At 39.5% G+C, this 27,775-nt stretch overlaps 1 long non-coding RNA gene across 1 annotated transcript; it reads left to right on the top strand.

The window, feature by feature from the left end:
* Positions 1-656: 656 nt before the first annotated feature.
* On the top strand, positions 657-27,189 carry LOC115594809 (uncharacterized). The gene is made up of 2 exons (XR_003986559.1): positions 657-1,026; positions 26,605-27,189. It is a non-coding gene; the product is annotated as an uncharacterized LOC115594809 (long non-coding RNA).
* Positions 27,190-27,775: the final 586 nt, after the last annotated feature.

The raw sequence follows: 27,775 nt of genomic DNA on the forward strand, positions 1-27,775 counted from the left end.
TCTGCGAGTCTTGAGGGTTGTCTAAACTCACATCTCACCCAGTCCGAGTGGACTTTCTACAGACTTCACTGATTTAATTACCCACAATTCATTCAAATACAGACATGACTTTGTAGAATTTTTTATGAACGTTACTATAACATTGATAATGCAGAAATATTTAGACGTAGGCTATAGACTGTGGAGGTAATCAAATGCGTTTTTTTGTTGTTGCCGTCTATAAGTGGCTTATATGTGTGTTGCAGTCGCACGTCGTCTTTGAGCGCGTATTCTTACATATTGCATCTTTAACGTCTGCTTTACTAAGTAGAGTCATGTCATATTTTTTACTTGACATGAATAAGATAATTATCTTATTCATATTCATTATCTTATTCACAATAAAAAGATAATTATCTTATTCATGTCAAGTGAAAAAAATGTTCCGCATTAGATCCAACACAAGGAAACAAAGCCAGAGGTGTTACACAGAGCCGTGTGGGCATGCTTACAGTAAGCTGCCTGCAGGACTGGTTTCACTCTTACATCTTTTCATGTTCGTGATTGTTTAAAAATAAGTGCGAGCGGCAATAAAAAGCAGCGGGGCATTACGTGGCACACGTTCGAATACTTTCATGTTCGCTGTAAGCGTTCAGGGGAAGCCCCCAAAAAACAAGGCCAGCTGTTTCATTCCACCTTCACTTCAGATCCTCCAACAGCCTTTAAAACGCAAACATACAGAATATCTGCGCGTTCTCTCTCGGGTTAGAAATTATTCCTGTGTCATTTTTTCAGTAAACACACACGCTGAAGCTTTAATAGAGGGCAGCAGCTGCTGGTAACCCGATCTGAGACCAGCTGCGACGCTGCAGATTAGGCCTGAAGGATCGGCAGAAGTAAAAGTGAAACTGCACACAGCGCTCCGGCTCACTCTCACACCGTTTGCTCCTTCGTTCAGGTTATTTGTCGTTTACTCCCTTTTACAAGTGGATTATTCTCGGAGCACAATTTCCAAAAGGAGTAAAGGAGACGTCTGCTTGGTGAAAGGTGAGTTTTCTCTCCTTACAGCCTCTGAATAGCGCCTCGCATCCTCCTGGATGGAGATTCAGTAATGGTGATGCTTCATGCTTCATGACTCCTGAAATGTGATTTTAAAGGAAAAACAGCTAATCATCCATGTACAATCATGCTTCAAGCTGATTTATGGGGTTATTCTACAGGTTCTGTAGGTATTTAAGGGGCTTTTTTTTCGTTTTGTAGCAAGAAATCAAGCAAAATGACAAAGTGAAAGTGACTGGGCGGAAACGATGATATAATGGGCAGCAAGGAGCTACCTATCATCTTTCTCTTTTCTTTATATTTTTCTTTATATCTCTTTCTTTAAAGCCTCTTTTTTATTTCAATATAACGTGTATTGAACAGCAGCCAGCCTCGTGTGCACTTTTGTTGTCATTGACTGGGTTATTATGTTTTGGGTTTTTTTTACCAAACATGTCTACAATTTTCCCCCCATAAAAAAATCTTATATTTGAACTTTTATATTAAATACTGGGACATATAACTGTCTCACACATACGTACGTTGTATTTGTTTGTTAGTTTGTTTGTCAGTAGCTGGAAAACATTCAGATAATGTACTGTCTATCTTCCAGGCTATTTCCGTTTCTATAAATTGGAAAATTTAAAAACTAAACTTAACTAAACTTAACTTAACTTAAATATATAAACAGCTATATCTGCAAAAATGAAACAGAAACATTTAAAATCTCGCATATAAGGTGACACGTGTCTGTTTATATATAGGCTACATAATGGCATGACGTGTTTTCATTGCATACTCAGAAACAGGCCACTCATTGCTCCAGGTTTCATACTCTTATGAAAAATGTTAAGATGAATGAATACAGCCTGAATATCTGAATATAAACCTCGTCCTGTGTCGTTATTTTAATGTGAATCTGAAAGTGCGTTGCAGATCCTAATCTGTGATAACCGACCAAAAATACGTAGGCCTTAAAAATCTGCTCACATGTTGATTTAAATGGCTGCTGTCAACAGGTGCTGCACCATACACAGCCGCTAGATGTCTCCAAATCCGACCGGGGATTTTCTGAAAGATGGTGCCCTGACTGTGTAAATGTTACATCTCTTGTATATTCTGAATGGATTAGTGTGTCAGGTGCAGTGTACTTATAGACAAATGTAAGGATGTTGGTCTCATCTTCTTGGGTGAATTTCTATTTTTTCTTTTCTGACGAATTGCATGCTATAAACTGCAACAGATGCACGAGCAAGAGAACCGAAGTGATAACAGAGTAGTATGCCCAAATTTATGCATACTGCATTCAACCGTATGGACTTAGTGAGGGCAGCTGCAGTACTTACAAAAAATGAAATTAAAAGGATACGTATGCGATGTGGAATGCAGCCTGAGTTGTGTCAAAAAGGCTTAGACAGGGACGTTTTGTAATCGAGGGTGACTGCCCTGAGCAGCAGTCCAGACACTGGTGGTGGTGGCTGATGACTCTTCTGTGAACGATAGTCTGATGAAATGCTAAAACTGATGCATCTTGTGAAGACGGGGCGCTGATGCAGAGGATGGAGGGGGCACGCAACAAGGTGGCATGACTGAACTAAAGCAGACGGAGACTCATAATTGAAAAGACAGCAGCAAGATGACAGGTTTGACAATGTAGGTGTTGAACGTGCTAATTGACTGATATGACTGGCTGATGTGATCAACTGACAGCAGGAATAATGAGTGAGCATTGTTGAGAGGAGGGAATGACTAAAATGAATAAAAGCCTAAACATGAAAGAAAAAACCCTACCGAACTTTTACAGGAGCTACAACAGTCTGTTGTCAAATTTTTATTTGAACATGATAAAACTGATGATGAAGCTTATAAAATACGCACAGTGTTAAAGATTAGGCCAGATTTGGTTTAAACTTGAGTCAAATATGAGCAGTCCTTCCAAAATATCAATAGCACAAACACTCAACAGAATGAACGTGCTGGAAGAAGTATTCCCATCCTTTACTCGAGCAAAGGAAGTCACTGATATTGAGTAAAAGTATTCACAATGCAGAAAAATAGCACCACGCTATTTGATATTATTTTCTTGGATTATTGTTTCTGATTCTGTGTTGTGAAATGAGCATGTTGCTCAAAGCCAGATGTGTTAGCTACAACTTGGTTGAAAGTAAGTACACTTACTCAAGAACTTCACTTCAGTACAGTTTTGAGGTACTTGTACTTTACTTGAGTCTTTCCATTTCTTATAGGAAGACTTCTTATCTTAAAAATGGTGCTTTCTACTCCACTACATGTATCTGATAGTGTTGGTTATCGAGTTAATCAAGTTAATTTGACGTTGCAATGATGCAATGACTCACGAAGACCACGGCAAAAGTGTTGTGAATTTAGATGCTTTTTGCATGTTATGGATGGAGATTTGAAATGATATTTGAGGGACTGATTGAGGGAGTGGGGTGAATAGAAGAATGAGGGATGACAGAAGAAGACATTAGGGTCATGGAAGGATGGATGATGGACCAGCAACTGTTGGAGGTGGAGAGATTCAGACTGAAAAGAGAGAGAGAGAAGGAAGAGAGGGAGGAAAAAATACATGTTGGGGAGAAAGATGTGAAAAACTCATTAGGTGCAGAAATGGGATGTGTTTGTACTTCTTTTAACTGATCTGCATGGGAAAACTCACAAGATGCACAGCAGTATATTAAGTAGCTGCAGTTTTACCAGCTGCAACCTTGAAATAGTGCTTTGACATAAATACATCGATAATCACACCCCCAAAAAAAAGTGTTATTGTTTTTTTTTGCAGAAACAGTGTGTTTAATTCTGTAACCTCTATATTATTTTTATCACCTTATAATATCTGATTTTATGACTTTTTTATTTTTTGTGAGACTTTTTATTAGATAGTTATTCTGCTTTGTAGCTTTGCATGATTTAGTAAGTCTGGCACTGACCAAACTCCTTAATGAGTACTTTAAAATGATATATTCGTTTAACTTATACTTTAAGGTGGGATGTGTATGAATTTGCAACCTGGCAAATTCATACTCCAAGCCACTAGGTGCACAGCGTATCACCAGAGAAAGCTAGATTGCTTAGTTAGCTGTGCAGCTAGTTGCCTGGACTGGGAGCTTGGAGAATTTGGATAGTGTTGTTGTTTTTACCGCTAACACATGAGCTTTGGCAGGGGGCTAGCTGGTTAGCATACTATCTTCGGTAGATAACTCTTCAACATGATACACAGACGTCTTTGACGTCAAGTCAAAAACTGTTATTGTCAAGCTGATACTCTGAGTTTTAGTTAAGTTTTTTAAAGATGTTTTAGATAACATTCCTACACATTTCACTTTTAAAGTAATTTAACTAAATATTTCCTGTATCATTGTTTGGATTATTAGAGTAAAGAGTAAATGCAGTTAAGGTTGGTGCCCGAGTAAAAGCGTCATGTCCTAAATGAACACTAGAGAGCACCATTGGGCAACATTTAGATAAACACACCAGCTTAGTTAATAACCACTAGATGGCGACGGAGCCTGTAATATAACCAACATGAACTTGATGCCCTTATCTGTTGCTCACACTGTGTTGGCGGCATGTGAAAAAGGAAGTGTCAAGGTTTCAGTGTTGATAACTCACCGGCTACCTTCCTTCTTTGTTTTTTTACTCACCTTTAAACTGAAGTTGCCCGCTCGCACACATTTTTGGAATTTGCATGTGTTGAATGTACGCGGGGAGGGGTAGACCACAGCAGTTCCCCCAGAGAGAAGTTGTCATCTAACTTTTTTTTACCACAGTCGCCCTGCAGAGCCGTTAAATTGGAGTCAGTACAGTAAAAACAGGAAATGACTCTTCTAAACCAGGGCAGTGGTATTTGATCTACTTTGAACTGAATCACGAGCAGCCTTTACATAACAGCGGTGTTGGAACCTTTGCTGCACCAGCATTTCTGACAAGATATGAGAAACTTAGACTTCCCCATACCATCGCCAGACAGAGGCTTTACACAAAAAGACAATCAAAGATCACAGTAAACAGGACATAAAAGTCCAAGGCCAGGGTGTCTGTTCCGAATGCTTGAATCTAAGGTATGTCTTAGCCTTGCTTCCAAGGAATCTGTTTTGCTGCTGTTATCAGTTATCATCAGCGAGCAAAAGAGATAAAAGGCTGCCACAGATTCATTCACATAGACAGCAGCAGAGACAGGTCATACTAGTTGTGGAGTTTTAAATCATCAAAAGCATGTAGGATTATGTTTTTTCCTTTGCGACTTGAGTTTTGGTGAGTCTAATTGTGGCATTAAAGACTGAATAAAGAATTGTATTACTTACATGTGAAGGTGCACCACACTTTTTTTTTTTTTTTTACCCCAAGATCTTCAAAGAACTGATCCTTGCGATTGGGTTCAACGGTATGAGATTGTCACGCTAAGGTAACTGTCTCAGAAAGCATCCCATTATTTCACATTTGTTTTTATCAGTCACAATGACTATTAAAGGAATGAAAACAAAAAAGAGTTTGATTTCTGTTGCTGTTGCTGATGAACAAAAGCTTTATTTCAAATTCACATCTTGACTTGAAACTTGACCCCCTAGAATTACTGTTGTCGCTAGACAGTGTTAGTAACATGGTTACTATTAGCAGCCTGGCAAAAAACTTACAACAAGAATCCCAATTTGACCTAGAAATCCCACAGAGTAAAACACTCTGTTGTACTAGTAAGTTGGCAGGTTTTGTTACTCATTGATGGGGTAGAAAGAATGCCTGTTTCGAACCATATCGAACCCAGGTGTGAAGGGGAAACACATCCCAGCGAGGGAACACACTTTGTCACAACACTGGAGCGCTCTCCATCAAGTGAATATGACCCGTCCAGTCACTATTGTTTCATCTCGGTTTCTTTCACTCGCGCTCATCTTTTTTTTTTTTTCTCAATGTAGAGTTTCCCCAGTGATTCTTGTTTCTTCCACCATGACCTCAGGAAAATCCACCAGGCAAAAACAATGGCTCTTCCTGTTTTGGTTGCACAATGGAATGGCATAGCTTTCTTCGTGCCATAAAACGACTTTCAATTTTTGTGGGAAGAATACGGTCCGGTGGCCTGGCATCGTGGTGTCATGTTTTTGTTTTTGTTTTTTTTTGTTACAGCTATTACACTGTGCAATCAGTGATGACCTCAGAATGACAATTTAGAGCAGTAGTGTTGTCTGTTCTCAGTTCAATAACACAAATGTGGTAGAATTCATGACGGTGGATAAGGTACGATAACCGTCAGTTTGTGTACTCCAGAACACTGCTGCAACCCTGCGCAGTTGTGGTTAGTGCATACTCACGTACGAAGCCTGTTTATGTGGTGTGACACTTTAACACTCTCGACTCTCACCATGAATGACTGTAGCGCACGCCATGATTTCACATTCCAGCAGGGCCACAAACTCAAGCGTTCGCTCTCTGATTCGTCAGGCTGTAAGAGTAACAAACCCTGGACTGACTGAGGGCACAAGAGCCTAGAACAGACAGCATTCCCCTGAACATAAAAGCACAATATCTGATCATTCTTATTGATATTTAAGGTTTGGAGAAATGTCTAAGTGAAAAATGAGTTAAAAGTACAGAGATTTACTGTCAAAGAGCCTAGACCTTTGCATCAACAGCAAAAAGCATTTTTTATTTGGCGTGTTGATAGATTTATAGCACAGTCTACACTTACTGGACATGATGTCTTATGTTTTCTTGTGCTGAAAGTCCAGACAAGCTCCGTGACATGACGAAAATCCTCAATAATGCTGTATGTAAGTGGGACCCTGCAGCAAGAGCAAATGTCCAAATAGGTTTTGAGTGCGTCATCATGCTCAACAAACTTAAACAAACAAACAAAAGAACTGTTACTGTCTGACTGACAACTTATCTAACACATTCAAAGTCGTCATGCAGTGGACCCCACCCTTGCCATTAGGATTTGATCTAAGTTTCAAAGACAAGAATGAAACTGGCATCCGTCAGCTACTCTGCACTGTGTACTTCTCACAAAACAAGCAATTCATAGAGCACAAACTGCCGATTCAGTCTCCTCATGAGAAAACAACCATCACAATGACATTCAGGTCGTTTTTTGGAAATGCCTTCATGTTTTGCGAACAGTGCCTCCCCACAAAGCTGCGACTGTAAAAGGCTTTGCAGCTCAGCCAGGATGTGTTTGCAGGGAGGGGAGGTGGAAGTTATAAACCCAGAATGGATTTCCCAACTCAAGGCCGGTTTCTTAGAAATGCCCTGTCTCCCTCCTGTGAGCAGCACCACCTCCTGGTCAGACGACGCATCGTCACACATGCTTCTAACAAGTCACGTGATTTATAAGAAATCGAGCCTCCAGTTTGTAGCAGGGCCGAGAGCCTGTCAGTGAGGCTGTAAAGCTCTTGACTCAGCAGTTGTTTTTTTCTTTTCCTTTTATTGCGTCATGTGTTTGAGCAGTTTTATTTCTCTTATCTGGGGATTGCAGAGTTGGGAAATCTGTAGGTGGGATATTTGGCACATGAGTTGATCACTCAGACCTGAAATTTTTAACCTGCATGCACGACCGCTGCCTCTCACAGGTGGGAGTTTTGGGTCTTGCGGTCTCGTCTCGTGACCTCAGCATGAGGCAACAGTGTCATCACATTTGGGGATATTTTTAGTCGTGTGCCTTTATTGGACATATGTTTAGCCTAGCCAAATTTTTTCTTGTGGAATTGTTTTGCAGCAGCTAGAAATAGAAAATGCATTTTTACATTATTTAAATTCTCTGTATTGGTTGGAAATTGTGCTATGAGACAAAGTATGACTCTGTGAGTAACATTGACACTTGTGGTAGGCAGATGGTGTTAAAGCTGGCAAAATAAACTTTTTTCATTTAAATTTTTTGTTTCTTGAGGTCCATTTTAAAATTTAAGTTTGTCTGAAAGCTATGCTAACAGTCTGGTTAGGTTTAGGCACAAGAACCACTTTTTTGTTGTTTTTTATTTTATTTTTTTTGTTTTTATTTTGTCTCCTATGTTTTTATGTTTTATGTTCTATTTCTTTTCATGTACAGCACTTTGTCCCAGCTATGGCTGATTAAATTGCTTTATAAATAAAGTTGAGTTAAGTTGAGTTGAGTTGAGTTGGTTAGGGTTAGGAAAACAGCAGGGTTTGGTTTAAAGTACTTGTTTTGGTGCCCACAAAAATGGCTGGAGAGGGTTAGGGTAAGTTTTCTAACCCTAATCGACCCTACCATGAAACATACCTGGCTTTGGTCGCTATAAAAACAGCTGGAAATCTCCCTAGAGCAGCCATGTCCAAACTTTTCCACAAAGGGCCGATGTGGCTGCAGGTTTTCTTTTCAACCAAACAGCAGTACACCAGACCTGACTCATTTAATCAACTGATATCAGTCTTCAGAAAGTTGATTGGTCAAACTGTGTTTTTTTGACTGGTTGGAACAAAAACCTGCAGCCACACGGCCCTTCGTGGAATAGTTTGGACATGCCTGCCCTAGAGTGTCAAACTGCGGTTGCCCGCAGAGGTGAAAGTCGGCTAGTGAGCATATAAAAATGGTAAATACATTGGATGTATCTGTGGTTTGCAGAGACGTTAAGTGCCAACATTTTATTCTGTTGACTGAGCTGGGTGTTTGCTAGTGATTTTAGTAGGCCACAGATAGAGAAGGTTAACACAACGAAGATGTCAGGCAAGGAAATAATAAACACCTGGCAAGTATCCCGAGTTTTAGAAAATGACTTTTGTAAATCAAAATAAATATCTGTGGTATGTTCTTGAACAGGTCATTCAGCCTGCATGTTTAGCATCCCCGCTTGTTGTTTTCTTCCTGTTTTCCGCTCTTGTTGTTTGTTGCTATGGCTTTGCAGCTGCCTCACCTGCATGTGGCCACACCCACAGCAGATGGCAGGGCAGAACAAAGGTATTGCCATCAACGGGTCGCATCAGGTTACTGGGGCATGGATTCACTGACACTGACTCAGACACAGACTGTTTTATGTTTTTGAAGCCATTTTAATGTCAGAAACACATCAGTTATATAAGATCGGCGCTGCACATTGTCTTCTGTTAAGACCTCTGCATATGTTGACCCAGTTCTTATATCAGAATTAAACTGATGTTGCAAATAAACGTAAACTCATTGCACAGCAACATTAAAACCATAACAGAAGAAGAAGTTAAGACATTCACTTGGAGGTTTTGGTGATGTTTCAAGTGTTTCCTGTCTGATAAAACAAACAGCATGTCAGCTGTTGGAATGGCTGCAGCCCATTCCTGTTTACAGTGCTGTCGACCGCAGCAGGGATCTGTTGGCTTAGATAACCTTCAGTACCAAGATATACTGTGACACATATACCTACATACACTCTGACACATATACTGTATAACACCTGTAGCTCTGTAGTTATTGGTGTTGGCTGAAGGGTTGTTCTTGGCTCTTCTAGGAGTTCAGGAAGGTCAGGAATTCCTGTTCAGCAGCCAAGATCGAGAATTTCCCCAGAACAGACATTAATCACCTTAATTCACTTACTTGCGTGATCTCCATGCTCTTTGCTGAATATTTACAGCAGGTCCTGGCCTATGACATTGTTCAGGCCGATAGATATTAACATTGAACCCCCGAGGCATCTTATTTATGATGTAACTTTGAGTGAGCACGGTAGTGTAATTGATGTAGGTTCCCCCGGAAAATGTGGGTGGATGTGGCCGTGCACCCAGCAAGCATTCCTGAGATTTCCCAGTGTTTTTGTAGTGTGCAGATGTTGGAGTTTAGCGTCATGACACCAGCGGCACGGTGACACAAGGCTTAAAAAATCTGAGCAAAGAGGTGCAGCATCTTATGGGCTGGGATCATTATTTTACAACCCCATTACTTTACAAGTTGTAAGCAGTTGAAGCACTTTGTGGATACCAGGGGAATCGCACTTCTGATAACAAGACGCTTCTGCTGAGCCACAGCCGTCAGTGTTAAATAAACATTGATTGCACAATATTAATGGCTATAGAATAATAAAACCATCAGCATTTAGATTGGTCCATATAAACCTCATTTTTAGAATGCACTGTGTGCGAAATCTCCTGGAAAATGATGGCTGACTGCATCAACTCAGCCTGGCTTCAGTTCTGTCTGCTTTCATGTCTCCAATATTACCGTGATATGTGTTTTTCTGTGGTGTTGGCAGTTGCCACTCTGATAAAACTTTTTGAGGTAGTAATAAATAAAAATGGTCAAAAAAGGGCCTTTGTTTTGTACTCATACGCTCAGCAAGAAGATTTATGACAAAAATGTCACAATTTTTTAAGTCAGAAGTGTGAGGGCACGAGATAAAGATTTCAGGAACACATGCATGTTTTTCAGGAAGAAAGAAGTTTTACAGTCACACATACATGCACAGACACTTCAGTCAGTGTTCATGAAATATGTTCAGGTGTTCATGTGCGAGGCAGGAAAACACCAAAATGTCAGTTATGTATTTTTAGCTGACAGGGAGTCCTGCAGGGAGTGAATGTCATGAGAAGATTAAGTCTGAGGTGTTATTCTGTGTTGATCATGTGATGTGACCAACACAGAGTTACAACTTGTAGCCCTCATGAGGTGTTTTTTGTGATTACAAGTTGTTATTTTACAACCATTATTGCGCTGATATGGATTTGCATGTGGTTTGTGCCGTATGAAAATCAAACTGCAGCCCAGTTTGACAGGTTTTTTTTTTGCTGCCTGGTGTGGTTTTATGAGTACTGTGCCACTGTGCAGATGAGTGCCATCTAACCCCTCCATGTGTGTGTGTGTGTGTGTGTGTGTGTGTGCGCGCGCACGTGTTTATGTGTGTGAAGGAGCGTGTGTGTGTGTGTTTGTTTGTGTGTAAGTAATAGACAGAGTTTTGGACTTTCCAGTAAATCAGCTGACTCTACCAAAGTTCTCCTCTTCTTTCTTTTTCTCTCTTTCTCTAATTTCCTACAGACGGACCCATGCCAGGACACACACACACACACACACACACACGCACGTGCACACGCACACGCCAAGAAAAGCTAAGAAATCTAACCAATATGCATTGCAACTTTGCCCCAGTAAGCAGCCAGAAACATGGCTTTGGTCTTTCCAGAAAGTCAGCTGACCTACAGTCCCTCCTTCTCTCTCTGTCTCTCTCTCTCCCGCCTACATCTATCTTACACTCCCACACCCACACACACACACAAACACACACACACACACACACACACACACACACACACACACACACACACACACGGATGCTCTCACACATCACTGGATTTTTGGCAAACAGGCAGCTCCTGTTTAGAGAAGTATCACAGTTAAACGGATTTTGATGACGTTAAACAAGAATGAATAAACGTCTCCAACTCTGTTGTTTCCAGCAGTGGTGGTGCGGTGTTCAGTACTAAGATCCTCTACTTAGGTAAACATAAAAATTAAATGCTGAGGAAATACAATATTACGAACAGAGGTCATGCATTGGAGAAAAAAAAGGGAAAAAAAGGTCCCTGTGCAATCCAATCACTAGAATAAATGTTTGGAGTGTGTGTCTGCCTTCCAAGGCTCTGCTGAAATGAATTTTCTTTGTGTTATTTTAGGCTCAGTTTTTATAAAGTGTTGTGCGTATGGTCAGGTTAGGTCTCAGGCACAGAAACCTCTCTGTAAAGGTTAGGGAAAGATCGTGTTTCAGTGCAGCTGGAGATTCCACCGGTGTCACATATACAAATGTTGACTCAGAGAAAAGCAGCCTCAAGATGTAGTCACTAGAGTAGCAGCCTTGTCGTCCAGGTGTAATGCCACCACCGTGACAGCTCACAATCCACAGAGTAAATGTTGGCAATGCCAGCTTTTCTGCAAACTTACTTAACGTTACTTTATGTTCAATTTTCAAGTCTATGTTGTGACAACACTGTTTAGGCTCTGGTTAGGTTTAGGCACTAAAAACACCTGGTTAGGGTTAGGAAAAGATCACATTTTGTCTTGAAATACCTAGTTTTGCAACATAAACACGGCCAGAAAACATCCCAACATCTCATTTAAAATATCCAGTGGTTTCACATCAAAAAGTTTTAATTAGAGTCTAGACATTCGTCACCGCCTGCACCTTCCCCTTCCCCTCCTTACATGAAAGCCAGCTCATAAACATTTATTGTTAATGTTTATTGATTCCATGGTTAACTGCAGAAATGTTAACTGCCAGCATTTTATTCAGGTTGTGAGTGTTATAGTATTAAATATTATATTGGATTAATACTACTGATGCATTCACGTGTACATAAAGCATATAGCATTGTGCTGTTTTAACAAGTCCAGGTGTAGATCTTTCAAACTATTTCATATATTGTGAGTTTTGTAATCTGAAACAATGTTTCATGAGATCCTCGTTTGTCTAGTGCATAAAATCTTAATCTGAGAAGTAACTTGCAACTATAGCTGACAAATAATTGTAGCAGAGTCTTGTTTGGTGGAGTAGAAGGATACATTGCCAAAAACTAAAATACTTAAAGGGGCACTGTGTAGTTTTGGGGGAGGAATTTAAATCAGATGAAAACATTTTGTATTGATTTAATTGTTTACGTCCAAACAAGCAAAATAAACTAAAACGTACTCTCATGACTGAATAAACCGAATGAACAAACTGACCGCAAAAGACAACACAATTTCATATTGTTTTACTTTGTTAATGTTTGGCGGACCCTGCCACCTTTCTAGCTTCGAAACAATGTTCTGGACCTGATTTTCCTCTGAGAACAACTCGTTTATTGAATTTTAAAAAATGTATACGTACATATTTCTGAGTTTGTATGATTACCTAAATCACATTGTAAATATTAATATTCTGAGTTTGTATTTAATTTCCAGAACTACATGGTGCCCCTTTAAGAAAAGCCAGAGTATCCAAAATGCAAACGTAGTCAAGGTAAATATATGCTAAGTTACACCCCAGTGCTGGTTTCCAACTGTGCTTGACATTTTTCTATCAAAGCACATTATCAGTGTTTATTTAAATGGTTTGATTTCTTTTAGTGAGGTGTGTTCAGTATTCATCACAGCACTTGTATTGGCTCAAAACTGCACGATGCCATACAAAAAAAATATACTCAGTACACTGGAGCATTTCATAGCCTACAACAATGAACATTTTTGCCGCATGAGTTGGCCTCTTAACATGCAGTGGCACGAAGATGCTGTCGAGCAGCATGGGGGTTTGTCTCCTCGTTCATGACCACGTCCAGTTGAATCCTCAATTTACTTAACACCAAATATAACAAAACTGAACAGTAAAAAGATAATACATTCCGAAGAGTTGCTGTCAAAAAACGATTACAACTGTAATCTCAAGGGTTAAGGGTTAGTACACTTTGTTAAGAGTATCGCAGTTTCAATCTTGTGACTGTGCGTGTCTTTGTAGACATTGTTATAATGTGTTAAGTAACTTCAATTGTATGGCACTCTTCTCAACATAGTTATAAAGTGCCTTAACAAAGGATGTGACAGACATTCAAAAAGTCAAACCAGAGTAAATTTTATAAAGTAATTAAAAGGTAATAAAAAATAATTCAAGTATGTTTCAAGCCAACTTTTTAAGTTGTGGTTTTTGGGGACATTGAAAATAAAATAAAGGTACAGCTTTGAAGATTGTGAATCTTTATTTTTTTGTTAATTGTAGTGGAATAAGTAAAGAATGTGCAGAGTACAGAATGGGGTAGATGCATCGCTGGTTAATATCAACGCACAGTCCCCCACTTCCCGGGACATTTTACTGCTTTTTACCGAGTGCTGAATGTAAGAGAGTTACGATAATGCAGGTGGGATAAAAAAATAAATACATTTAAAAAAAACAGGTTTGAGTAATCACAGAAACACGGGTGTTCTGGGAAAGAAAATCAGGCCTGGACTTCTTCTCTTGGACCTGCCTGGGTCTCCCTCTTCCTCATTACCGCTCTGTGAACACAAGCGCCATGCTGCAAACAACTTTTAAACCAATTCCAGCGGGCCCAAGCGTACATTAGCACCAAGGACCGTGACTATATATAAAAAAAATATGATATTTAAAATGAACAAAATCTAACTTAACTGTGTTTTTTTAATTGAAGGGCATCAGTCTGCAGGTTGATCTGGATTTTTAACAGGTACCTTTATCAGTGCATCCTTCTGTTTTGTTTTCATATGACCTGGCAGTGTCAAAAAAGACATGTTGAACATCTAAAACATAAAACACAAGAAGGTTTCATTGCTGCGAGACAAGAGTTAAGACTTCCTGCAGAGCGCTGCAGTGTCCACAAGCTCTTTATAACCTCTTTTCAGAGACAGCGCTGGCATTTCCCGTAAATCAGCAGGCTAATCACCAGTGCTTGTTTCACTGTGTCTCTCTCTCTCACACACACACACACACACACACGCACACACACACACACACACTCCGTATCACTGTCAGAGACACACCCACAGATACTCACACAGACAGAAACATATCCACAAACATGTATAAATTTAATCAGTCTCTCGCCTTCAAGCCCTCACACGCAGCCAGATACCGAACTCATCCCACAGACTCGATTAATCACGTATTGATGGATGATTCATCTATAACTCAACATCAGATAGTATCAGTCTGTGTAGCGTGATGCTTCAGATTTATTGATCTAGTAAATAACTGAGTGATAACGTGAAACTTGCTTTTATCAAACGTCCTCGGGGGAGTTTATAACTGGTTATGAAACAGTCAAAATTTGACACTTTATATGACCTACATGAGATCAGAATCTTTCTTCGGGAGACGGGTGAAGAAATCATAGCATGGATGACCGAGATAAGCCCTCCAATCGGTGTCCTGCTCTCATTCTGCTTCCTGTCATTGTCTCTATCTCAGATTGACAGTGAGTTAACAACTTGCCAGACTTTTCTCCAGAACTGCTCCAGCATGAGCAAAGTGCAGAAGTACAGTGGGGCTGTCAGCAAGTCAGTTAGCTGACGATTTGTCTGCTGGGATGGATAAAAAACATTTGCAGTTTACTCAATCTCACATGAAGTGTAAAGTCAAATATCCTGAGGTCATAAAGCCAAACCTGCCAGTATCCCGCTAATCTTTTATTTAATTTTATAGTGATACAAATCAAATAGGAGTGCCTCTGTGTCTGGGGATGTGCGTCGTGTTACCCAGAAACCCAATACAGTGGCAGCGGTGACCCTGCCTGATGTGTGTCATTCGTCCCTGCACTCAGTCTGCCCTCTTAATGTTGACAGGTATGAATCCCTAAAGCTAATTTCGTCTGGCATCCTGTCTTTCAGTTAGCAAGTGTATACCAGACAGTGGTGGAAAAAAGTACCCAGAGCCATCTTTACCTCACTAAAAGTACTAACACCTCACAGTAAAAATACTTGATTATAAGTTAAAGTCCTGCGTTCAAAACCTTACGTGAGTAAAAACATGTGGGTATTATCAGCAACAGGTAATTAAAGTTTAAACATAGTCTATTATCTCATTAAATTGACATTACTGCTGCATTAAAGTGTGTGTTGCATTTCACTGCCGTAGATGTTTAAGGTTGCTCTAATGTTAACAACTTCATATACTTGAGGGGGTTTAATCTCCAGCAGTGCATCGTATTCCATAAGATGACTGTATGTTTGTAGAATGGCATCTCGCCAGGATAAAATGTTTCAGCAAACCATTTCCAGCCGTGTTAGTAGCGACCAAACATAAACATGTTTTTTCTAACCCTAACCAAGCGTTTTTGTTGTGCCTAAACCTAACCAGAGCGTAATCACAGTGTGTGACAAGAGAGAAATATACAACTGAACCTAAAGAAATGTAAAGTTGCAACATAAAGAAAAGTAAAGATTATTACTTACATGTGATTTTGCAGTTTGTTAACATTTAGTCTGGCGATTTGGTTGTGTCATGGCCTCAGAGAAAAATGGCTAACCCAAGTGGCTTTTTGAACAGATTGTTAAGCTTAAGAAGAAGGCAAACTTTCTCAACGCTTAAAGGATCGCGTCATATTTTGGTTTGTCAGAAAAACTCAACATCAACACATCTTGAGATGCCTGGTTTAAACTAGACAGGAAGGGTACAGAAATCTGCAAAGTATCTAGTAGCTAAAGCTTGTGCTCTAAAATAAAATTTGTATGATGAAATAAAAACAATCAAGCAAATTACATGTGCCTAGGATTTGTAATAAGTACAGTACTTGTACTCTTGATAGTAATTAGTTACATTGCACCACTGTTTTTAACTGATATCACTTATTTGACTCCAACAACCTGGGACAACTCCAGCTGTGAGCGGGGAGGGATTCACGTGGTAATGACTGTACTGCTTCGAGCCATTGTTGCCTTGCAATCTGAGTCATTAAAACATACCTGGACCAAATAATTTTGGTTCAGGTGGTTTATTTTAGACGCTGAGATAAATTAGTTGAGTCATAAAATCATAAAGGCAGTGTGAGCTGGCAGTCTCTATTTGTATCTTCCACACTTCTCCAGATTAGTGTGACTCATGACACAACGCCTAATGAAGCACAGCAACACCCGATAGTGTTACAATATGTTACACCATTGTTTTTGAGGTATTTGTATTCATTCAGCAGACAATTTTTTCCCATTCGGTTGAACATGTCCTGAAACTGCTCAATTTATCGAACATCTGAACAAAAAACTGAAAACGGCTCATAATTTTTGTCAAAACCCCGCAAATCTGCTAAATGAAACGCTCCACCACAAGCCATGTCCTCCTTTGTGCTTGTAGTTTTACACAAATGTTTTCCAGGCGTTCTATACGAGCGGCTGTCTGGGGTTTTGTTTGTGATACTCGGCTTCGAGTTTTCAGAAACGTGTGCATTGTAGTTCCAGTTTTTGTGGGTGTGCCATGGAGAATAAAAAGGAAGCTCGGCGGTGGTCATATGCATTAAGTCATACGCCCCAGCCATAATCAGCTGACAGCCTGCCGATTGAAACATCGTTACACACCAATCACAGCTATTCTCACCACGAGTCGGTCCGTTTACTCATAACCACTCTGACTGAAAAGCTGCCAAACACTGCTGCTGCTGGAAGGCTCGCAGCCACCACCCTGGCCTCCACCTCTGTTTTTTAAGTAGAGTCATATCAGGGCTCAAGATTACAAAAACAGCGATATCACTTTATAAGTATCGTCTTCCTTTTGGCTGAGTCTTCCTCACCCTGGGGGTCGTTCTGCATTGTGCTCCCTTTTTGGCTCAGGGAACTTATCAGAGCCGAGCACAACTGTATTCCATTTGTTGTGATAAATGTTCAAACCCATGACGACAGTGTTCGTGACTGAACCATTGTTTCATTGCAATAAACCAGAAAATGCGGCAATATCTTTTCGTATAATAATACCAAACTTAATTTTAGGAGCACCTGTCAAACCAGAGTGCAAAGTGCTTCACTTGATTAAAAGATATAGAACATAAGTTGCCATCCTCAGCACACCTTGCGTCCTCTCCTGCAGTTCACCTGTGAGGGAACCTTGTTATGAATTATGAGGCATTGTGTTTTCAGGTTTATTTATCCCGGGAAAGTAGCAGAATCATTCAAGTAATGACAGCAGCAGGCAGCAGACGGATATGTAAATTTACAGGCCGACACACCCAAGAGCAGTTTCCCCCTTGAGAAGCCTTCCACTTCTTCCTTTTCACTTTTACTCCAACTGACACCCACAAACCGCTCTTCTGTCAGGTTGTTAGAAAACAGTGTTGTAAGGCCGTGGATCAACCTGCAGGTCCCATGAGGAAGTTAGATCTAGAAAAAGTACGATTCATCTCTTAAAAAATATAATTTTTTAAAAAATGTACAGGCTAGCTAATGCTAACAAGCTTTCTGTGGTCACACATCAAGAGAAGCAAATTTCGCCCCACATTATTTGCAAGTTTGGTTGCAGGATCATTTGTATCTTAATTTAATAAGTTAATTTATTTTGCTTCTAAGCAGCCAGAACACTTTACTGCACATTAGCTGGAAGATAGTGATCAACAGCCAGCTCTGAGGGGTCCGTGTCTGTGTTTAATTTCATGTCTCACCAAAGTAGCACTCGTCGGAGCCTCCATTTCGTTCTTTGTCTCTTTTTCCGATCTCTCCTCTGTACATTCACAAAGGCAAAGTAATTCCCCTACCATTCAGCAGGCCGATAAGAGAGAATTATAGTGCATTACAGTGGAGCACAGACAGGCTGAGAAGTGAGAGTGAAGATAAATCTGCCTTTTAATCCTAAAAGTGTAAAAAAAAAAAAAAAAAGAAAGAGAGAAACAACCGGTCTACTCTCCTCCACTCCACGCATTTCCAGCAAAGGGACAACACCAATGGCAGCAGAGAATGAATGAAGTATAATGACTGTCAAAAGTCCACGTAAGCAGGAGGTCAAGGCTGTTGGTTGGGTCAAACGCAAGCCTTTATTTCCTATGTGAAAGCAACGGTCAGTGGGAATTATTTCATGTAAGTAGTTCATTCAACCGAAACATTTACCTTTTCCCTAATTTTACCAAGTGGGATTGATGCCTCGACTTAAAAAAACTGCAACTGTCACCTGAAGTCACAACAAGCCTTAGATTGAAGTCTAACTTGTCCGTGGAGTGAAAATATTCTCATACTTTTAAAAGCTGGGCGAGGCGCAAGGTGACATCCTGGATCAACATTTGTTTTACAAGATTTGGCATGATGGTTGGTGGGTTGGTTGGTTGGTTGGTATGTACTGAATGTGTCAAGCCACAGAGCTTTCACTGACATCTAATTATACCAGACATGATTTCTCCAAACCTGAAAGTCCACCTGTGGTTCACTGTCTCGTGTCATGTTTATTATGTTTGGCTCGTCCCAGTTAGACCTGGAGCGCTGTTGGTATCACTGTGGCACAGGCAGAACACCAATACGCCCATGTTTATTTAGCCTTTCTATTCTGATCTTTTTTATGATGGATCCTCCAGAATTGGTATTCTATTCAATGACAGCAATACAGTAGTGGTGAAAAACTTTTTAGAATTCACAGAACTATAGTTAAAAAATACATAATTGCAAATTAAAAGTTCTGCGCTCAAGGTCTCACTTAAATGCATTTCCAGAAGTACTATCAGCAAAATCTACTATCAAAAGTGAAATGACTTATACCGACCCCTGTGACTGAATGATGATTAACTAATAGCAGCGTTTAAAGGCTTTTGCTGCTAGAAAGGGAGCTCATTTAAACTTTTTTATAAACTTTGGCCGGTTTTGTATGTAAAATCTTGATCTGCTACTTAAGTAAAATTAAAGTCAGTGTGATGGAGCAAAAAGGTACAAGCTCTGCCTCATATTTTGTCGTGGAGTAGAAGAATAAAGTAGCATAAAATGGAGTGGGAGTGACGTGAAGCAGGCAGACGAGGGACATTCCACTATGTAAAGATTTGGAAATGGTATGGCCCTGTTTTGGGGTGGGTATTTTAAATCACACTTAAATATAAATGTTTCACCCTCCCTGTCTTGTTGTTTTTCCTTCTTTTGATGAGTGTGGAAGTCTTAATTAGGGGGTACCTACACCTCCACACCCCCTGTAAGTCTAACCCTTAAGTTCTTCAATGGCGATACCAAATAATTCTCACATTTAAAAGAGCCTCCTGAGGTCGTAGTCACTTAGTACGTTAGTACATTTTATTTCATATTTTGCTGTTACTGTAATCCTAGTATTGTAGAAGGCGGAAGCAGAATAAAAATGCATACTTTATGGTGTAAAACGTGCTCAGTAAGCTGATATAAGACTGTTAGATTGCACATGAGCCATAGAAGCATTGGTTAAACGCTGCACACAGTTAAAGAATATGCATTGTTTAATAATGTCGATATTATGAAGCTCCCCCCCAGTTGCAAGCTAGCTTGATTTGGCTGATCAGGGGCTCGTATCAACCCAATCACCAGATTGACCAGAGACATTAACGTTTCTTTAGGTTAATTTGTCAACCTTGTCTTGAAGTAATGTTGTGCTTATGTTCTGGTCAGGTAAGGCACAAAAAATACTTCAGGAAAAAGGGTTAGGAAATTATTTTTTTTTTGGTTGAAGTACCTGTCTTGGTCGCCACAAACATGGGCGGCAATGTTGCAACTTCCAATGAAAAATAACCAGTTTTTGATGGCAGCCTACTCGCTCATAACTCCACCACCATCCCCTCCACCTATCGATATAAAAAGTCATGTCGCAAACCTGTTATGTAAGCGTGATGTGACACATAGCGCAGAAACGGCAACATGGCAACTATGACACGTACAAATTTGAAGGCATCAGTAGTTTGTAGACAGATTTACTGCGCACAGTTTATCCTGGTGGCTCGGCTGCCAGAATAAATTAAGTCATGCCTTAAATATGCACTTGTGTCAGAATCAGAATCTCATCCATTAGCCTTCATTGACAACCAACATTTGAATAATTACAGGACGCCTGACAATGGAAATTTAAGTGTAACTGACAGTCTGTGGTTTTGACGTGAAAGACAGTTTACTCTCTCAGACGGAATATTTAAAAACAACTGTTTCTCAGCACAAGATGACCTCATTTCCTGTCTGAGAGTGTCAAACAAGGGCCCAACCCCATTTTGATAAAGTGGCGGGAGAGTGCTGTGAGCTTGAGGAATCAAATGACACTACATCCGCTATTTAACCTGTCTCTTCTCTTCTCTGCTGGTTTTTTATGTTAAATATCCAAAAGCTCTGAGAGCAGCACAGTTCGCTATAAAACCCATTTCATATTGAATCTATGTCATGTTATTTTCTTTGAAATTGTTTGTTTTTATTATTAAATTTAATTAATTTAATTTTATTAATTAAATTTTTTCACTCTTCTCATATTTTTATTTCACAGAATTTCAATAACTTTGAATCACACCAAGAGCTTCAGGAAGGGAAATACGAAGCATAATATAAATATTATTTTAAAATTAATAATAACAGCAACACAAAATAAGCAAAACTGACTGCAGAAACTGTGGGAACTCTTTTATAGTTCTTCCCTCAAGAAGCAAACCTGACTGAAAAGTTTCCAACGGTGGCAGTTGCAGTAAAAGTTCACCTAATTATGTTTTGTCTCTACCTTTTGTGCCTGCTTTCATTAGATGCGTTACTGCTACTAATATGCTCGGCAGTAAAAGCTCTTTGTGGCGCTTTCTTAATTTGCACATGATTTGTCTGTCTGCATCTGTTTTCTTAAGCTGCAGTGTGTTGAGCTCTCGGGGGCCTCCATTTTTGACAGACAAGGTTGAGTGTTGACCTTGTGAGACAGTGTACAGTGATCAGATTAAGAAGACAAGTCGTCTGTTCAGTCCAACTTTGAAGCAATTATTTTGAATCTTTTCCTGCTTTCCTTTCCTAAGTTTGCTTCATTTTTCTGATTAATATTAGTACGTACTGTATCAAGTATGTCCCCTTGAAAATGTGGTTCTAGTCCCAATCAAACTGCCCTGAAGCTCTCCAAGACATACAAACATGAAAATGCAAAAGTTTGATGTTAAAAAAAACACAACAGTGTTTGGTATGTGTTTTTTTCAGAACACCAACCCCTATATGACCCGGCCAATTATTTTTTTCGCTTTGACATATTGTATCAGCGTAATGGACCCAAAAACACAAAAAAAACATAAAAACATATTTTGAAAACATTTGATTTTTTACTTACATTGATAACACAAACATGCTCAATGAAGCATTTTACAACTTGAAAATATAAAAACAAGTTTCAAATGGGAACATACAAAGGTAGAATTGTGATGAGCACAAACTTTATTCATCTATTTTCAACCAAAAGCAGGGGAAGTCATGGTGGAGTTTTATTTTTACACATTTACACATTTGCACACACCAGACAAGAGAAACAGATAAAAATAGACCTGTTTTTAAGGTACATTGTTGCTGATCTTCATCTGGTTGCACCTCCCGTACACTGCATCTGACGAACAAGCTCAGACGTGATTGCAAGGAAAAATACTGACAAAAAGATTCATATGTAACGCCATGATACTCCCGCACTGAAGCCGAAGCAGAGCACATTTAACAAGAAGGATGATGACTATCTGACCTACACACATTCCTTCCAGCTCCAAAGTAAAGCCTCCCTGACTACAGGTCATAGGTCATGACGCCAACCTCTGTACAGTTTGGTTATGAAATGATAATGAACTTGAAGTGAAAGTGAATTATTTTTATGTCTTTTGTTCCTTTACATTTTCACTACGCCGCATTCAAAAGCTCAGAGTGGGATCTGGTTAGGCACTTTTATCTGCAGACATATCAGCTTGTCTGCCACCATTGAAATAAGGATTTTTGCTGCATTGAAAGAGCTGCAAATATTTATAAAAATATGGTAATCTCTAAATGGCAACCTTGGCTTCTTGTCTTATTCCAGCCACGAGTTGGGAATGAGTCTCAAAATCAGCTTTTCTTACAAATAGCACCTATAAACTGACACAGGAAAAGATGTCTTGACATATAGTTACCTTAACACTGTATGTGTCCAACTCCAGTACTACTGGGTTTCAAAGTTTCCATAATGTAAATTTATACCATGTTTTATGAGTCTGAGGTTTATCCTGAGTCCAGTCTGTGGCTGTTGAGTCCAGCCAAGATTGTGGTTTTGATTAAATGTAAATGAACGTTCTAAAACAAACCTTAACCAAAGTTCTGCCTAAACATAAACATAATTAGGTTGAACAATATGAGAGTCACCACGAATGGATGTTGGGTTGCGAGATCGGATATAAAGGTGGAGGACAAATGAAGTACTGTATGTTGTTAGTGAACATTTCATAGATGTGCAGTACATTTGTTAACATTTCCTCATTATGTTTCAAAGAATTGTAATCCAGTTGGCATTACATTGTAAACTTGTAGTATAAAAGTATAACAATTCACATGACAAAGTCGGAAATTACATTTATAAACACATTTTGGAGTTTGACATGTTAATGCCCCTTCATCATGGAACCATTTTGGACATGACACCAAACAACATACTCATACATACAATGAAATAAAAATGAAAAGATTATAGTTTCCAAAAAAATGTCAATATATCTTGTCTCAGTAAAACAGACATGTTTGTATAAGATAAAAACAAAAGACAAAACAAACAAACAAAAAATATATCTGAAAAATAAAAGAAAGAGAAAAAAGAAAAATTCAGTACACATACTCACACACATATTGTCTGGTGTGGCCAAATTATGGTACGAGAATTGGAATTTTGCCACAAGATTACTGCTGCATTGTGTGCAATTAAAGTATCAACCACAGTGTTTTCAAAATTTTGAGTGATATCAGTCAGTGTCACGAGAGTCAAAAACTCAGGGAAATACCAATGCGGCTTGCTGGTTACTGTGTATATGTGTGTTTGTGTGTGTGTGTGTGTGTGTGTGTGACTTCAGGGGAAGTAATTTCGTAGTACATTTTCAGTCGTTTCACAACTATCGCCAGTCTCGGTGTGGAGTATCATTAAAGTGAGCTCATGTCAAGTAAACTGTTTACACTCACCAGATGGAAAGCACCAGAGATATCTCTCTCTGTTTCCCCCCCTACATTACACACACACACACACACACACACACACACACACACACATTGTTCTTCCTCCCTCTCTTCACAGTCCTCTATGTGGTTTTGATAAGTTAGGTGTTTTCACTGCCATGTCATTTTTGTAAGGTGGGGAAGGGTAGAACAGTTGTGCGTTGAGGGTTCGGTATCTCCACCCACCTGCCACACCTCTTCTTTTATCAGACTATATCTGGGCATTTTAGGAACTCCTGTCATGAAAGACTGAATTTTCTTTTTAACGTTGATATGCAAATGATAATATACGATTATGCAAGGACAAATCCCCAAAGATACCAGATATGCTGGGCTACATTTTGAGGAAGTCTGAATGAAATGCAACCCCGTGCAATGCATCACATCACTGCCTGTATGTGGCCCAACACATCCAGAATATCTCCATCTGATAAAATGGATCCGCCTCAAAGATGCAAAATGCAATTTCTTTTTAATGCAACATTCAAAAATTAACTTAGTAACAGAATTTGAAGAAATAACAGATTTGACGTTGTGTTGCAGAGATATCTACTGAAGTTAGCATGCTAACCAGCTAGCCCTGTCCCGTCCAAAGCGCCTGTGTCCTTCTCTTGGTGCTCTGAGCTCCCAGTCCGGACTGCTGGGTGCAAAGCTTACAGAGCCAACTAGCTAACAGCCGCTATAGTTAGCGGCAGTTAGCTGTTACTCTAGCAATATGCTGCTCCCTATTGGTCAAGAGAATATTTGGACATGTGGAGAATTCTTGCACATTGCAACTTGAAGAAACACGGAGTCTTGGGTTTGAATATCGTCACACAGCAACGGATGAGATTACTTTCCAACCTAAAATCTACCCCACAGGCAACAAAAGCAAAAACTTTGTTTTGTTGATTCACTGCCAGTGTCTATCAGTTTAAATAAACTACTAATGACAAAAAGACATAACAATAGACTTTAAATGCATCGCTACGCCTTACCTGACCCATCTAAGTATATTTTTTTTTAGCTTTTAGATTCTGCCATGTGCGCTTTATTTGAGTCAAAACTCAGATCTTTTATTGAATAAACAGCCTAAACATGTGCACAAGATAAAGTGTAAACGTAAAAGGCAGTAATCATCATACAACCAGCTGTTGTTGGTTAAAGCAGCAGGTTAACGTATTCGGAGCAGAGCATACACTCATTTTGTTATTTTACCACCTTGTTTAAGTTTACACCATGACCAGCACCTGTTCACTTCACCTGCTGAGTTTACTATACAGGCGCCTCACCTGTTATGTATTCACATCAAATATTTACAGAGGAGGAATCATGGGTAAACTACTTTGAACGGATCAGGTTTAATTTTTCCACTGTGACAATCAGAAGTTCACGACTAATCTCAGATAAAGATGGCCATAATGTTTTTTTTATTTCACAATTGATTTTGCCATTAAAATGTTACTATTTCTGTTTTAACGTTGTCACACTTCAATGGCTGTAGCTCAGGCTGCAGATTGGTTTGTCCAGTAATGAGAAGGTCCGAATCCCAGACTCCCCCGGGCTACCTTGAGCGAGATGCTGAACCCCAAATTGCTCCTAATGAGCAGCTGGCAGTTTTGCATGGCAGTGTTGGCCATTAGAGTGTGAATGTGTGTGTGTGAGTGAGTGAGTGAATGTGTCAAGTGATGTAAAGTGCTCTGACTGGTTAGTGGGCTGGAAAAGCGCTGTAGAAAAGCAAGTCCACTTACCATTTTACCATTTTACTAGAACTGTGCAAGGTGATTGTTTCTCAGGAACAATATGATATTATTTATAGAAGCTTCTTTATAAAACAAATTCAAATAATGAGTTCATGTTTATGTAGCAGTGTTTTGTAACTGATCATCTACTTGGTGATAGTTCATTAAGAAAAAACAATATCAGCAATTAATCTGTGCTGGAAACCGGCACCTTTCAAATGAGACCCGACTAGTTCCCCAGAAAGTGATAACATGGAGCTAAAATTCAGGAAATGTTAATATCTTTTTCCGATATTTTCTTAGGTCTTGATTTTGTCCCTTCCTGCAGTGCCTCACCATATTTTCCTTGTGATCTCATTCAGATGGCTTGACTTTGGGCGACACGGGTGCTTCCACGTAATTCAAACTTTCTGGATCATGCGGGTGTTTTCAAAATGACTTTGCTTGTTTGTCTTAATTCACTACTGAACTTTGATACCTAATCGCACAAGTCATTATGGCCGGACTGTTATATCACCACTTTCACCCGCTCTTGGATCAAACTGAGACGTGCGCTGGCCGTCGTTTCGACCCTGGCCTCCTGATAACACACACGAAACCATGAGCAAGTGCCATAAACTCAAATCAACTCATCAATTCATCAAAGACATCCCAACAGTAGAATTTAGGGGTGACATATTATTAACATATCCCACAAATTAAAGTGATATTTGTATTCATCAGGTTATATAGTACTGGCACAGTGCCAACCTAATATGCCACCAAAACAGAGTAGAGTAAGGTAAGATATAGATTAAGGGTTTTCTTTTCTTTTCTTTTCTTTTCTTTTCTTTTCTTTTCTTTTCTGTATGGTGCTGTACTCCGTGCCATTGTTTGCTTTTGGTGGTTACCACGTAGTTTTGCTCCGTCCAGCAACCGAAAACAGCAATTAACAAAATTTGCTCTCAGTTTTGTGGTATTTCCACTTTCTCACCCATTGTTATTTTGGATCAAGTCCTTTTTTACTTCCTTGTGACTTCCCTCAAAGTTTTTTTTCCCCATCTGTCTTTTTTCAGATGGTGCAATGAAACCCGCCGCACTGCTTAAAATAACTGCCGCATGTGTAATGTAATGTGTGTACAGTTGTGTCAAAGTAACTGGAACAAACAGGCGCGCTCCTGTTGCTCGGTCGCGTTTGGCTACCAAACAGACCAAACACATCTCAGGCACAATGAGATGCATTTGAACTGAAATTATCAAGACACCACCCCCCGAGCGCCTAAGATGTGTACCACAAATATCTGTATGATAAAGCAGAAATGTGTTTGTCCTTTTTTCTGCTAGGGTAACAATCTCGAGGATCAACAGTCGTCCTGGTTCCCTCCACCTCTGGAGCTGCAGAGGGAAGGAAGAAGAAAGCGCGATGCCCGTCTGTCTGTTAAGGAACTATGACTGAAACTGAAAAAGATGCGGCCTCTGGGAATCGGGCAAATATGCGCTCACAAGCACATTACAGGCACATACAGTCAAAGTGAGGTCTGGTGTCAGGATGTAAAGAGTTTCACGTCTGTTTTTTATCGGTTTTCCAGTTCTTTCAGTTTACCACCCACAAGACACGAGCTCATAAACTGTCAATAAATGTATGTGTTCATGATATAGGTTTGGAATGTTTTCTAAATTAATTGACGTTTTCATCCCAATACATGTTTGCAGTTAATAATTCATCTGTTATAACGCCAGTATTAAGCAATAAATCAAGTGCCACGTATAGCTGAACCGCCTTTTTTGGGGGGCATTTTCTGCGTATTTCTTTTGCATGTGAAATGTTTTATAAATGGATCTAAATTTCAAGCTAATAACTATTTTGTCTCTATGAAGCCATGTTCACTTTCAACGAGCGAATATGAAATAAATGAATTTGCAATTTAATGTGTGTTTCCATCTGTGTGTCAGTCGATCAAGCTGGTTTTACTGCACTTAATAGCAGGTTGTCTGCGGCAGTAACAGCTGCAGGTCATGTATTCATGTGATTCATTACAATAGACTAGATGGATGCATTAAAAGGGGAGACTATTCAGGCTATCAAATCCACTGGTTGTTGATGCATTAAAGCCCAATTCAGGTCCCTGTTTCAATAAAAAGCAACAAAGGAGCTTTCGAAATCCAAATATGCCTTTTAAATTCTCTGCGTAGTATTTGTTTGAGATCCGAAGCAGGTTAATCTTTTGAGTTTTATAAAATAAACAGCTATGGAGAACTTAGAAGATAAGTTCACCCACATCTGAAAAAGGAAGTCACTACTTACTGACCTGCTTTTATGGTTGTATCAAATGAGATGAGACATTCAAATACATAAATCAAAACCTAAATCCCCAGTATCCACCTGTGATCTGAAAATAGAACCGAAAATGTGGGCATTACCCACAAAATGCTTCATTTGCCCCACATGACGTGCCATGATTTATTTACTATAAAGTATATCGCCAAGTCGCTCACACAACAACTAATCCAGGCT

The sequence above is a fragment of the Sparus aurata genome, chromosome 13, assembly GCF_900880675.1.
Source record: "Sparus aurata chromosome 13, fSpaAur1.1, whole genome shotgun sequence".
NCBI classification, from domain to species: Eukaryota; Metazoa; Chordata; class Actinopteri; order Spariformes; family Sparidae; genus Sparus; species Sparus aurata.